Raw genomic sequence first — 14,242 nt, forward strand, 5'->3', positions numbered from 1 at the left:
TGTTGTAAAGAGAAATGGTACAGGAAGGCCGAAACTAGCTATAGTTAAGATGCATGATCTGATGCGAGAGCTTGCTTTGTCGACAGCCGAGAAGGAAAATTTCGGTCTTGCATACGGTCTTGAATCAATAGGGGACAACATGACTCGACTTCAGAGCATCGGCATATCGAGAGAGAGAGAGAGAGAGAGAGAGAGAGAGAGAGAGANAGAGNANNNAGNNNGAGAGAGAGAGAGATGAGATTGACCTTTGGTCCTCAATTGAAAAGTTGAAGCTAGCTACTTCAATCTATGGTTTTAATGGCAAGTAATGAAGAGGAAATCCTTCTAGTGAAAGCACAATGTCCCCCTCTTCCGCGCCTTCGGACGCTTTAATTATTTGATTGGCACACTGCAAAACGTACTTCCTTGGTTTTCTTCACTACACAGCCTCATGCATCTGTGCGTCTGCGTACGTTGGTCTAGACTTGAAGAGGATTTACTACCTCAAAATTGAAGTACTTGCTTGATCTTTGGATGCATATGTTGGGTAAAAGTTGTGTTTCCGCCGAGGCTTTGTAAAGCTGGAGAGGTTGGAGACTTGGAGCTGTTCAATTTTCCCTCGTCGAAAAAGATTAGTTTAGAAAAACAGGTGATGTCAAATCTTCGCTACTTATCGGTGAAAAACGTACTGCATGGAGTTGCACAGTGCCACTGCCCACTGGGACTTGAATACCTTCGTAATCTACAATCTTAAACTTTGGATCTGGTATTTGTTTGTTCCCATTGAAGTTATACAGCCTATTCGGAAAGGAGATAAGGATCGCTCCAAAGGAGGTATAGGATGATACATGTTTTTTCGAACAATCGTCCAGGCTGGTCCATGAAGTTCGTTTCTTTCTCCTGAGACGTATATATACTTAGCCTTCTCTGTATCATACATGTTATTAATTAGGGAAAATGTCCATTTGCATCAAAAAATAAAAGTCAAACCCCATTCTAATAATAATAAGACTTTTGACCCTAATTAAATAAACAGTCCCGTTCACCTCGTCAGTAACTGACAAGGGAACATTTGGTCAATAGACCATTAGATCAAGCCGAACTATATCCGGTGGTTGAGATTTAATGACTCTTATGTGAATTAAATATCATCTTATATTTTTTTTAAGAATTAAATTCAGTTTACCCCTTTGTGGTTTGGGGGTGACTTCATGTTAGTCCCTACACTTTTATTTTCATCAGTTTACCCTTTGAACTCTTCAATTTCTGTCTGCCGTGCCCAAATTCTCATATTCTGTTTGAATTGACCATTAATTATTAACAGTTAAGGTCCGATTTGAACATATAAGGTCTAATTTGCCCATATTCTAAATACGGGCCTCACAGTTAAGGTTAAAATTATCAGCAGTTAACGTCTGATTTGGACATAATATAGGATATTGGTCACACTTAATGAAAATTCAAAAGTTTGAGGGGTAAACTGATGAAATTAAAAGTATAAGGATTAACATAAAGTTACTCATAAACCTTATAGGGGTAAACTGAATTTAATTCTTTTTTTAATTACTTCATCTATCTACACACCTCTTCTCCCAACCAAGAAAACCCAGACATCTTCTCCTTTTTCCCGATCACAGTCATCTTGTCATCTTAATTCTCACAAAACCATACAATTTTCAGCAAACCCAGAATGGATTCGTCGGAGACAGAGACCCAACGCCGAACCATGTCGTCTTCTCTTCTCATCCTCTTTAATACAAGCAAATTCCGTCTCTCTTCTCATTTATTCTAAAAGCCCCAGAATTTTTCCTCTTTCAACCCAATACTCCAGTAGCCTATCATCAACTTTGTTCCTCTTCAAACCCAATTATCCTATAGCTTAGTTCGTCGAGTATCCCGCGAAACGAATCTGGAATTTTCCCCAACTTTTGTGAACCACATAGAAGAGGAGAAGACGGGCTTCCTCGTTGGGTCTCCGTCTCCGGTGAATCCAGGCTAGGTTTGCAGCAAGTTTTATGGATTGTTTGTGAGATGACAAGAGAAGAGGAGGAGGAGAAGAGGAGAACACGTCGTAAACTGAAAAAGAAGATGAAGAGTTGAAGACGTCCGTTTCTATTCCGATGAAGAAGATGAAGAAGACATAAATAAATTATAAATTTTATTTAAATAGAATCATTAAATCACAACCATTAGATCGAAACTGCCTTGATCTAACGGTCTATTGACCAAACGATCCCTGGTCAGTAGCTGACCAGGTGAACGGGACTCTTAAATGAAAAATTAACTTATTTGTGTCTAAATACACAAATATTTATTAAATTTATAATAAAATAATATTTTTGAGACATTTTTACTATTGGTCCTTATATATGCTTAGAGAGAGAAAGTGTAAGAGAGAGAGGAAAGACTTTACCGGCAGCTCACCTGATCTCAGAACACCGGCCGTCGAACTCTGGTCACCGGAATTTTTTTCGGTCACCGATAACTCAGTTACTAACTTCCAGTAACTCGGTTACTCCGGCGACCGATCGCCGGAACTCAGTTTCTGACCCTAGAAATTCAGTTACTGACCCTAGAAATTCAGTTACTGACCCCCAATAACTTGGTTACTCCGGCGACCGATTGCCGGAACTCAGTTTCTAACCCTAGAAATTTAGTTACTGACCCCATAAATTCAGTTACTGACCCAAAAAACTCAATTACCAACCCCTAGTAACTCAGTTACTCCGGCAACCGATCACCGGAACTCAGTTTTTAGCCCTAGAAACTTAGTTACCAACCTCATAAATTTAGTTACTGACCCAAAAAACTCAGTTACTGACCCCTAGTAATTCAGTTACGGACTCAAAAAACTCAGTTACCGACCCCTAGTAACTCTGTCACTCCGGCAACCGATCACCGGAACTCAGTTTCTTACCCTAGAAACTCAGTTACTGACCCCATAAATTCAGTTACTGACCCAAAAAACTCAGTTATTGACCCCAGTAATCCCCAATAACTCAGTTACTGACCCCTAGTAATCGACTTATTAGCTTCAAATGTTGTAGAAACTCATTTTCTAACCCTTAAAAACTAACTTTCTGACCTCAGAAACCCCGTTACTACCCCCCAAATGCATAAAAGCCCATGGCTCAAAGAATTCGATTCTCTATGTCTAATAGGATATACAGCATTGCTTTCTCAAACAGGTTTGCACTTGTTACATAATCTTTCAACCGGAAATGATCAACAACACTGTAAAGTTCAGATAACAAACCAATTGAATTGAATGCCTAAAAAGTCCAAACTCCAAAGTTCAATAGTTGCAATAGAACAAAGAACCTTACCAATTCCAAAGCACAACATGCATTGCAGTCCTCTACTTAGCAGCAGCCTCACCAGAGAAGAGAGCCACCACTCTGTCATCAGATACAAGCTCCGAAACCACCTTAGCCCTCACTTTTGATCCCTCACTGCAACTCTCCCTAAGAACCCTGTGAGAAACCCTTACCGCCGCGCTAGCGCTGACGTGGCACCGTTGCCCTAAAAACACTCCCTTCGCCGTCTCTGCTCCAGCCTTCCCTTCTCTGCTCTTTCCGAACACCGAGTATTGATTGACTAGGGTTTTGTAGTGCTCCGGCGACCCGAACAACAAGCTCGTGGCCCGGTTCAGCAGCGCCACCACGAGATTCTGGTTCGATACCTCCCAGTCAGTTTTTGACCTCGCGATGCTCAAATCCAGAAACAGCTTCTTCTCGCCGGCGTCGGAGATTGTGTCGATTCCAATCTTCGAGAGCAGATCGGTGGCTCTCTCAAAGCACGACAAAGCGAGATCGAACTTCCGAAGCTCGTGCCATTTGACGCCAGTCTTGTAGTAGAACGAGGCGGACTTGATCGTTAGGGAAGGAACGCCGAAAACTTCACCTGTGATGAAGAGTAGGTCGGCAGCGTTGTGGCGGAGTTTGGCGTGCTCTTCGGCTTTGGAGGAAGGGAGGGAGCGGAGGGAGGTGGTGTAAATGAGAGAGAGGAGAGGCATGATCGGGTAAATGAGAGAGAGAAGAGGTAAGGTTGGATATATATGAAGGATAATATTGTCTTTTTATTAAATGTGTAAATGAGCATTGGAAAATGATTTTTATTGGAATGTCTTTAAAATTAGTAGTAAATGAACATTTTTCCTTAATTAGTATTAATTATCATACTATACAAGAAATGGTACACAACAAAACGTGTTAAGTTTAGTGTTCCCAGCCAGGTAGAATAGGCAATAAAAGAAAAATGTACCAAATATTTGCTTTCCTTGTTACATGCACCTTGTGCAGAACTCGATCAAGCCTGACATGCAGTCGGATGAAAAATTCTTTCTGTAGTAGGGGGAAGATGGAAGGATTGATCTCGGTTTGTCATTTGCCTCTTCAAGACTGTTTCTGGTGTTGTATCCTGATTTTGTGCATTGGTAGGTGATAATGTGAGATTGAATATATACCACTTTAGCAGTTCTCATTGTACGTAGTCCATATCGAGCACTTGCAAAGCATATTCTGCACTTGCCACTTTATTTGGATTTTCTAAGTACACCTAGTTATTACTAGACATATATGTTACGTTGGATTCTTACATGTCCAGGACATGTTCTACGCATTCGAGTATTTCTATGACTTAGATTCATTTGTTACCCTTCCCATTTGGCCATTTCCCGTAACTTTCTTGCATGAATGTGATGATCATACATTGATATATACTACGTTGCTTTTGTGAGTACGTATTCATGTCTTTTACGTTACAGCATCACTCTCAAGCTTCACCAGCTAGCGTACAAATTTAATTTACATTGTCACACAAAACAAGCTCACATACTCGTCCTTCCTTTGCGAACTCATTTCAAAAAATAAATTAGCTATACCCAAAATGCATGCATCACATACAATTATACGAGATGAATTGTGATGGACCTAGATTATGTATCTATGTAAGAGAACTCCCTAATCTACTACCTCATCCAATATGGTCTATATGCCAACCCGAACTTCTTTTCCTCCATCATCATAGATCATATTCATATATACTGATGTTGGAGATGGAGTAGAGATTGCATGAATCAAAGTGAGTGACGATCGAGTGACTACTAATCCAAAGGTGAGTTCTCCTACGTACTCCAACAATGGCGAATTGGCGATATTCACAGTACCATTGTCCATCATCAAGGCAGCCACTCCCCTTTCACATGATTGCACCACCTTTGTCCTTTAATTAACATATGTGTTAGTTTCTTTTGTTAGCTTGTGCATGCTTTGTTGGAAGCATCTTGTATAGACAAACAAGAGAGTCATCCGTCACATGTTCTTTGCATGTCCTTTTGTCTAATTTTGCATGGCATATTGTACTTATTTGCATGCATTAGACACTTGTTTAAGTTTCTACGGTGGTTTAGTACACTAACTAGTATAAGTAGGCAAAAGAAGGAAAGGGGAAGGCAGTACGCGAGGGAAGAAAAAATAGGGGAAGGCAGTACGCTAGGGAAGAAAAAATTTCAGTACAAACCCTCTCTCAATTTGTAATCCTTCCGATATCCATAAAAGCTTTCTTAATTCCTAACAACTTTTTCAGATTATCTCAATCACATATACATATCTCCTCAACCTTAAATAAATTCCCGGCCCTCAAGCATAGACATATCCACTTGAGAATATTCTCCTCGAGCAAGTAGTAGCTGATAGCTGCAGGTAGCTGTTAAAGAGAAGCAGCAGATGTTCATACTATCCATGTGCATGTCAATAATACGGTGAAGATAGCAGTAATCGCAGTTGTTCGTGTTTGCATGTTCCTGATTTTTTGTTGAGTTTGAAGAGAAGACTGTAGCGAATACTACTAGCACACACAAGTAGGCTCCTCTTCGAACCTTTTAATTTTCTGGTTTTCTTATTTTGTCTCTTTTTCTTGCCTAATACATACAAACTTAAAATTCAGATTTTCCTGCTCCATGCTATCTTCATTTATGCGGTGATGGTGATCTTCCGCTTTCTTCTGCTCTTATGCGATGATAGTGATCTTCTCAAGCTGTGTTTTTTGCTCTATCTGCTCTGCTTTTTATTTATTCACTCTATCTTTGCCTTCTTCAGTCTTGCATCATATCTAGATGTTGTGAGCTTCTTCATCATCTAGATTCTCCTAATAATCATTATCTGCTTCCATTGCTACTAGCACATCCAAGCCTTCTTCGTGTAATTGCACATAAACCTTTTTAGTGACCTTGCATTGTCTGATGTTTAATCCTGACTTTGGTCTGCTTAATCGATATTTGCTATAAAACTTGGTATATTTGTCTTGGAAGAGATGAAGATGATTATCGTCCCAAAATATATATCATGATGGATTATCTGGGCTCCTCGATAATTTTGAATGTCTTCAATAGTGAGGATGTTATCTAGTATTGGCCCATATTCTAGTATGGTATATGCTCCTTTCATAATAGTAATATTGTACCCGGCTCGATCTAGATAAAAACTGTTGGATTATAATGTTGGAGGGATGCGATCTATTTGTAAGATAATATTGCTTCCATTACCTCCTAAGCTTTGCAAACATTGAAAAATAATTTTCCTAAGCTCTTTTGAAAAAGAATTTATATGATAGTCTTGTTGGAAATATATTTTGGTCAAAAACTCATGCTTTAGTAATAAACTAGGTGTTAGCTAGATGGTTTGATTATCATGCTCAAAATGCAAAGTACTATGCTATCCCATGTTCATACTTGCTCATAATAGTTAGTCATCCAAATATTAGGAACAATACAATTACAAGAGCATATAGCTAAGAAAGTTGTAGAATTTCCTAATAGATTAGAAGATAAAAAGCAGTTACAAGCATTTTTAGGATTACTAAATTATGCTGGAAATTTTATTCCAGACTTAGGAAGAAATATAGCAGTTTTCCTAAGCAAGACTGGCAAAACTGGTCAAAAATATTTTAATACTGAAGATATTAAATTAGTTCATCAAAGTAAACAAGAGATTACTCAACTTAAACCTTTAGGATTACCATTAGGTACTAGTTACAAAATAGTAGAGACCGATGCATCAGCATTAGGTTGGGCAGGAATTTTATATCAGAAAAAGCATAAAGAATTATCAAAATCTGATGAGCAAATTTGTAGATATGCAACAGGTAAATTCAATGAGATACAATCTCGAATACCAGCAACAGATTTGGAAATATTAGTCATAATTAATTCTCTTGTAGCATTTTCTTTATTCTTACATGATGAAATATTTACAATTAGAACTGATTGTCAAAATATTGTTTCTCATTACAATAAAATTACAACTAATAAGCAAGCAGCCCATAGATGGGTAAATTTTGTAGATTCTATTACAGGAAATAGGTTTAGACCCTAATTTGAGCATGTTGAAAGAACTGATAATACATTAGCAGATATCTTATCCATACTTATTCTTTGATACAGATATGCAATTCTCAAGAGCATCAGCATCTTCGAGCAATAGGAGAGCATCCAACTATGTACCATTCAATGCAACACCTCCATAAGCTTACCAATCAAATTGCATAGTAGCAAGACCACAATTAAGGCCAGCAATTCCTACTCACATATATGGTAATATACATATTCAAGAAGTCATGAATCTAAAATACAGGTATAATACGTACCCATGAGCAATTACTGATCAAGCAAAATATTTTACTAGATAATTTCTGGAGTCTTAGGAACCAACCACCAAACATGGTTATAGGACTTCAAAAATTAGTGACAGCATTGGAGCAAGAGTTTATGGACTATAACAAGACCATAAATCTCCTTCATTTTCAAATTGGTAGTCTTAAAGCTGATCAAGAGTCTTTGTCCACAGAGCATAATACCTTGCTAGGAACATATAATAAATTAGTAGCAAAGCATGAAAAATTAGTTAATCTCTATGGAATAACTACTCTTGAAAAGAGCAGCTTACTAGAGCAATTGAATTTTAAGCAAGGGAAAGTAGTGAAAGATAATGAAACATAACCAGCAGAAAATCTTTGGAAGGACTACATGAATGATTATATAAATTGGCCTGTTAATTTTAATGAGCAAGTGAGCATGTATACTCTGCAAGTTTTAACTTGAGATAATTTTAGGCAACATCCATATGTTAAAGCAATATTCTGTCAACACGAGCAAAACAAACTTTATAATCTGCAGCAGGCTATACAACAATTCCTTTTCCTTTTCTTAAAGGATCCTGTATCAGGACTGGATGTTCATAGCGAAGCATTACGTTGTCATCCTAATAAATCTGTTAATTATAAAATTTTGGGAGCAAGCATAAATATTATGGAGCATAGGACTTTACACTTTGAGCATGATAATCAAACAATCCAGCTAACACCTGGGTTACTGCTAAATCATGAACTTTTAACCAAAATATATTTTCAGCAGAATTATCATATTTATTCCTTTCCAAATGAGCTTAAGAGTATTATTTTGCAATGTGTTCAACATCTAGGAGGAAATGGGAGCAATAATTACCTTAGAAGTAAACAATATTCCTCCAGCATTATTCTCGAGTAGCATTTATCCAGATCAAGTAAAGCACAACGTCACCATCATGAAAAGAGATTATACTATACCAGAAGCTGGACCAATCCTAGACAGCAACCCCACAATTGAAGATATTCCGAAATTTCGAGCTGCTCATATAATGCATCACGAGATTTGGGATGGCAGCCATCTTAATCTGCTTTAACAAGGCAAATACACCAAGCTCTACAACAAGCAAAGATTAAGCCGTCCTAAACCATAATCAAATATCAGGAAATGCAAGACCACCAAAGAGGTTTATGAGCAACTTCATAAAGAAGGCTTGCTATAGAGCTTGCATTTCCAAAGAGGAATACTGTTTACTTCTAAGACAATATTGCTCCCATTTGGTCCTAGATGTTAAACACATTGCAAAATAATCTTAAGCCCATTTGGAAAGGAATAAATATGATAATCCTGCTGAAAATATATTTTGGTTAAAAATCCATGCTCTAGCAGTAACCCAAGTGTTAGCTGGATTGTTTGATTATCATGCTCAGTGTAAAGTCCTATGCTCCATCATATTTATGCTTGCCCCCAAGATTTATAATTAACAACTTTATTAGGATGACAATGTATTGCTATGAACATCGAATCCTGATAAAGGATTCTTTAATAAATGGAAAAGGAATTGTTGTATAGCCTACTGCAGATTATAAAGTTTCATTTGCTCGTGCTGGCAAAAAATTGCTTAACATCTAGATGCTGTCTAAAATTATCTCGAGTTAAAACTTGCAGATTATACATGCTCACTTGCTCATTAAAATTAACAGGTCAATTTATGTAATCATTCATATAGTCCTCCCAAAGATTTTCTGTTGCTTCTGATTCATTATCTTTCACTACTTTCCCTTACTCAAAGTTCAATTGCTCCAGTAAGTTGCTCTTTTCAAAAGTAGTTATTCCATAGAGATTAACTAATTTTCATGCTTTTCTACTAATTTATTATATATTCCTAGCAAGGAATTATGCTCTGTACATAAAGACTCTTGATCAGCTCCAAGACTACCAATTTGAAAATGAAGGAGATTTATGGTACTGTTATAGTCCATAAATTCTTGCTCCAATGCTCTCACTAATTTCTCAAGTCCTATAACCATGTTTGGTGGTTGGTTCCTAAGACTCTAGAAATTATGTAGTAAAACATTTTGCTTGATCAGTAATTAATTGCTCATGGGTATTATACTTGTATTTTGGATTCATGACTTCTTGAATATGTATATTACCATATATGTGAGTAGGAATTACTTGCCTTAATTGTGGTCTTGCTGCTATGCTCATTGACTGGTAAGCTTACTGAGGTGTTGCATTGAATGGTACATAGTTGGATGCTCGTCTATTGCTAGAAGATGCTAATGCTGATGCTCTTGAGAATTGCATATCTGTATCAAAAAATAAGTCTTGATAAGATATCTGTTAATGTATTATCAGTTCCTTTAATATGCTCAAATTAGGGTCTAAACTCATTTCCTGTAATAGAATCTACAAAATTTACCCATTTACAGGCTGCTCGCTTATGAGTTGTAATTTTATTGTAATGAGAAACAACATTTTGACAATCAATTCTAATTGTAAATATTTCATCATGTAAGAATAAAAAAAAATGCTTCAAGGGAATTAATTATGTCACACCCCGGTTCTTAAATTATTTTACGGTTATTTACTTTGGTATTATTTTAGTCTTTTACCGTGTTGAATAACCGTTTACTACCTAAGGACCCTAAAGTTGACTTTCTTTTCCTTTTAGAATTTGGAGAAACTTTCTTCATGAAAGTTGTAGAGGACGTTAATACGAGTTCGTAGACATGCTATGTGTTAAAATCGGAGTTAGCATGAAAAAGTTATTATCTAAAAGAGTGAATTTTGAGGTGGTAAAAAGAGGTATTTTTTTAGTGGGTAAAATTTGTTAGGTTTAAGGGTTATGGACCGGGTGTGAGCAGCCCATATCCTCCTTCACTCTCTCTCTTTCTCCCTTCCCTCTTTTCCCCGAGCTCCCCGAGCCCCTCTCCGCCGGAAGCTCCCAGCCACCAGCTGCCGCCGTCCGGCCAGCGTCCGGCCGCTGCTCCAGCCCAGTTCAGACCCCCATCTCCTCCTCTCCCTCCCCGGCCTAGCCCCCGAGCCTCTAACTCGCCGGAGACGCCGGGAAGCATTTCGCCGGAAATCCCATTTCCGGCCACCAAAACTCGCAATTCTTAGCTCATTTTGTAGCTCTCATCAAGGTGAGTATCCCCTCAAAAGGAATAAGTCTATCTCGTTGTGGTTATGGAGAAATGTATAATTGAAGTTCTAGGGATTTTTGGATGTTTTTAGTCGATTACCCTAGTTAGCCTTAGAATTGGACTAAGTGCTAGTTAGGAAAGTTGTTGTGCTTGATAAGAGGATTATTCTGTTAAAATTTGGTAGAAATTGGAGGTCGCCGTAATCGGCCTCCGGCCGCCGCTGCCGGCGGAACCGGCGCCGGCGCCGAAGCTGTTTGGGAGATTTTAATGTTTTTAGATTTGGAATATTAAGGAGAGTTTATTGAAGTGAGTTATAGAATTTTTGGATGAGTTTTGGATAGGTTTGTGAATTTCCGAGGTTTGGTATTTTTGACGGTTAATTAATGTAGAATCCGGCCATAGGATTTAAGTCGTATTCTGTGGGAAGTTGTTTTTACGGCTGCCGGTATGTTCGGCGAAGTTTGAGCCGTATTGAGTTAAGAATGGCGAATTTGGGCAATGATGAGTGTGTGGGAGGCTCACGTTTAATTTTGCTTATTTTGTTTATTGGATTTTTGGTGGGAAATTAATTATATATTTGGAACAGGACGAGAGGAGGCCCGAGCAGATTAAACGTCGGAGCGTCATTAGGCTTAGGCCTAATTTGTGAGTGGACCTTTATTTTAAGTGAAAAGCATGCGATGAATTATCTGTTGATCATTTATTTTTTTCCTAAGATTTATTTATTTCTCAGATATTTGGCAATTTTCCTCCTTTGGAGAGATCCCGAAAATGAGATTTTCGGTGAATATGTTTATTGGATGTTTATGATGATAGTATGTATATATAAATGCTAGCTAGCCATACGTGTTTGATCCGCCATAATGAGGTAAAATACCATTATGGTGTGACGTGAGTGTTAGACACAAGCGTAGTAGCCCTATATGAAAACTATTTTCTTATTTGGTTTATTTAGGTTTTCATATAGGGAGTCCACACGTATATACACTTGTGCTTTTTCCGCCAGACTGAGGTACAATTCCATTATGGTGTGACGTGAGCGTTAGACGCAAGCGTAGTAGCCTTGTATGAATTTCTATTTTTCTAATTTTTTCTTAGAATTCATACAAGAAGTCTGACGAGTGTAAATACATACACTTATATATGTTTATATATAATTTAGCCTGAGAGGTTGTATTTTATTAAGTTTTGGAGACTAGCCGGTGCTGGTCGTGAAGTTGCCAGTTTTTGAGTTGAGCGCTTTTGAGCGATTGCATGCAGTATTATTTTATTTGGAAATTAAATTGGAGAAGCACAAAGAAATACTTTTATTTTAATTTATTTTTGTCCACTCACTCTAACTGTTCCACATGTTTTTCCCTGGGCTCTTCGTTTTAAATTGCCCAGTCTGCAGAGTTCAGGTTGGACCTAGTAGGAGACGAGGCATAGTTACCCGCTTTTCCGCCAGTTTTCATCAGTAGGTTACCTGTTTAACCTACTAGTGTTTTCTTGCTTCCGCTAGTGTCTAGTAGCTCTGAATACTTTGAGATTATTGTATATTATTTCGGTGGTGTGCTCGGTCGGTTGACTTTATGTTTAGAATTTCTGAAGGATAATATTTGCTTTTATTTAGCTGGATAATTGTGTGTTATATTTTTTGGACGTGCTGTAGTAAGAGTGTAAATTGGAAATTTTTTTGGGTTAGGGTTATCCATTTCAAAAGGAGGTTTTACCAATCTTTTCGGTAAATTTTCCTTGGAGGTGGTCCCCGCACGACTTACTCCGGGTTTCAGGGTGAAATTCGGGGTGGGTCGTGTCAAATTATGCCTAATATTTCTAAATATGTTGCTGGTAATCGAGATTGTATCTCATTTAATTTACATGATGCATATCTACAAATTTACTCATCAGATTTTGATAATTTTTTATGCTTTTTCTAATATAAAATTCATGCCCAACCTAATGCTGATGCATCGGTCTCTACTATTTTGTAAGTAGTATCTAATGGTAATGCTAAAGGTTTAAGTTGCATTGAGTAATCTCTTGTTTAATTTGCTGAACTAGTTTAATATCTTTAGTATTAAAATATTTTTGGCCAGTTTTGCTAATCTTGCTGTGCAAAACTGCTATTTTTTTTCCTAAGCCTAGAATAAAAAACTGCTTTTTATCTTCTAATCTATCAGGAAATTCTAGAACTTTCTTAGCTATATGCTCTTGTAATTGTATTGTTCCTAATTTAATGTAAATGCCTAAAATATTTTAGCTTTTAGCTATTTTAGAGAGTGTTTAGCTGTTTTTTATATTTTCAGAGCTCCAGCAGACTAGCTAAAGTTTAACTATTATGACTTTTAACTATCTCACTATCTCGCTAGCTAAATATAGAGAGCGAGATGACTCAGATGAGGCTAGCTATAATTTAATACATTCCTTGTAAGATATTTTACGTGATATATAATATATTTAAAGTATTTAATTTCTATTTGAAGAATAATGTTGATGTAAAACTAGCTAAAATAGAGAGCATTGATGCACCAATTTCTAAAGTGGCTAGCCAAAATGACATTTTAGCTAATTTGACTAAAATTTAACTTAAAAATGGCTAATATTGCTAAAAATGCTCTAATAAACTTTGGCTAGTCTGCTGGAGCTCCGAAAATATCAAAAAAAAAAAACTAAACACGCTCTCTAAAATAGCTAAAAGCTAAAAAGAGAGTTTGCTAAAGTTGCCATAAGAACTCGATCTATATCTTGTTTTTCCAAGTCTATTTTTGTTTTTGCTAATAATGATGCCATTATTTATAAATTCTTGCAAAATTATTTCTAAATGCTTCCTATGCTCATTTCTATTTTTGCCATGTATAAGTATATCATCTACATATACTGTACAAAGAGTGTGGCTATTGGGACCTCCAAGTTTGCTCACTTAACCTCACTCTATTGTGAATTATTAAATGACATATTTATCCTCTTATATAATGACTATTAAGGACACTAATTAAACAAAAAGTAATGTTACATTTATTCTCTCTAAACTTTCTAATTCAATAATAATGGATTGCATTTTATTATTTTTCTTATTGATTTTTATTTTCTAATTTACCACATACTTATTAAAGCATTTATATATTTATATTATCATACATGTCACATGCTTATACAAAGTGAAAAAATATTTTTACAAAATTAATGATCTATCAATTATTAAAAAATAAATAAATAAGTATCATAATATTTTTACAAAAATTATGATCTATCAATTATTAAAATAATTTATCATCATGACTATAAAAACAAAAAATGTAAACTTACAAAAAAAAGAAAAGTATATGTAAAATAGAAATACAAAAGTAACAAAAATATAGAATAGTTCACGTAAGAATATTCTCTTGATAACCGATAAATAAAATTTGAGACACAATCCTTTTTTTTTTTTAAGAGAAAATAGTATTATTCATGATTCGAATGAACTTTTCTCAAAAATTGATGTCATTGAAAATTATTTCTTACAATTTGA

The 14,242-nt window shown here is 36.4% G+C and overlaps 1 non-coding gene across 1 annotated transcript; it reads left to right on the forward strand.

Moving 5' to 3' along the window:
• The first annotated feature begins 5,433 nt into the window (after positions 1–5,433).
• On the forward strand, positions 5,434–7,643 carry LOC101315101. The gene is made up of 2 exons (XR_183877.1): positions 5,434–5,839; positions 7,421–7,643. It is a non-coding gene; the product is annotated as an uncharacterized LOC101315101 (transcript).
• The last annotated feature ends 6,599 nt before the right edge of the window (positions 7,644–14,242 follow it).

The sequence above is a fragment of the Fragaria vesca genome, linkage group LG2 (assembly GCF_000184155.1).
Source record: "Fragaria vesca subsp. vesca linkage group LG2, FraVesHawaii_1.0, whole genome shotgun sequence".
NCBI classification, from domain to species: domain Eukaryota; kingdom Viridiplantae; phylum Streptophyta; class Magnoliopsida; order Rosales; family Rosaceae; genus Fragaria; species Fragaria vesca.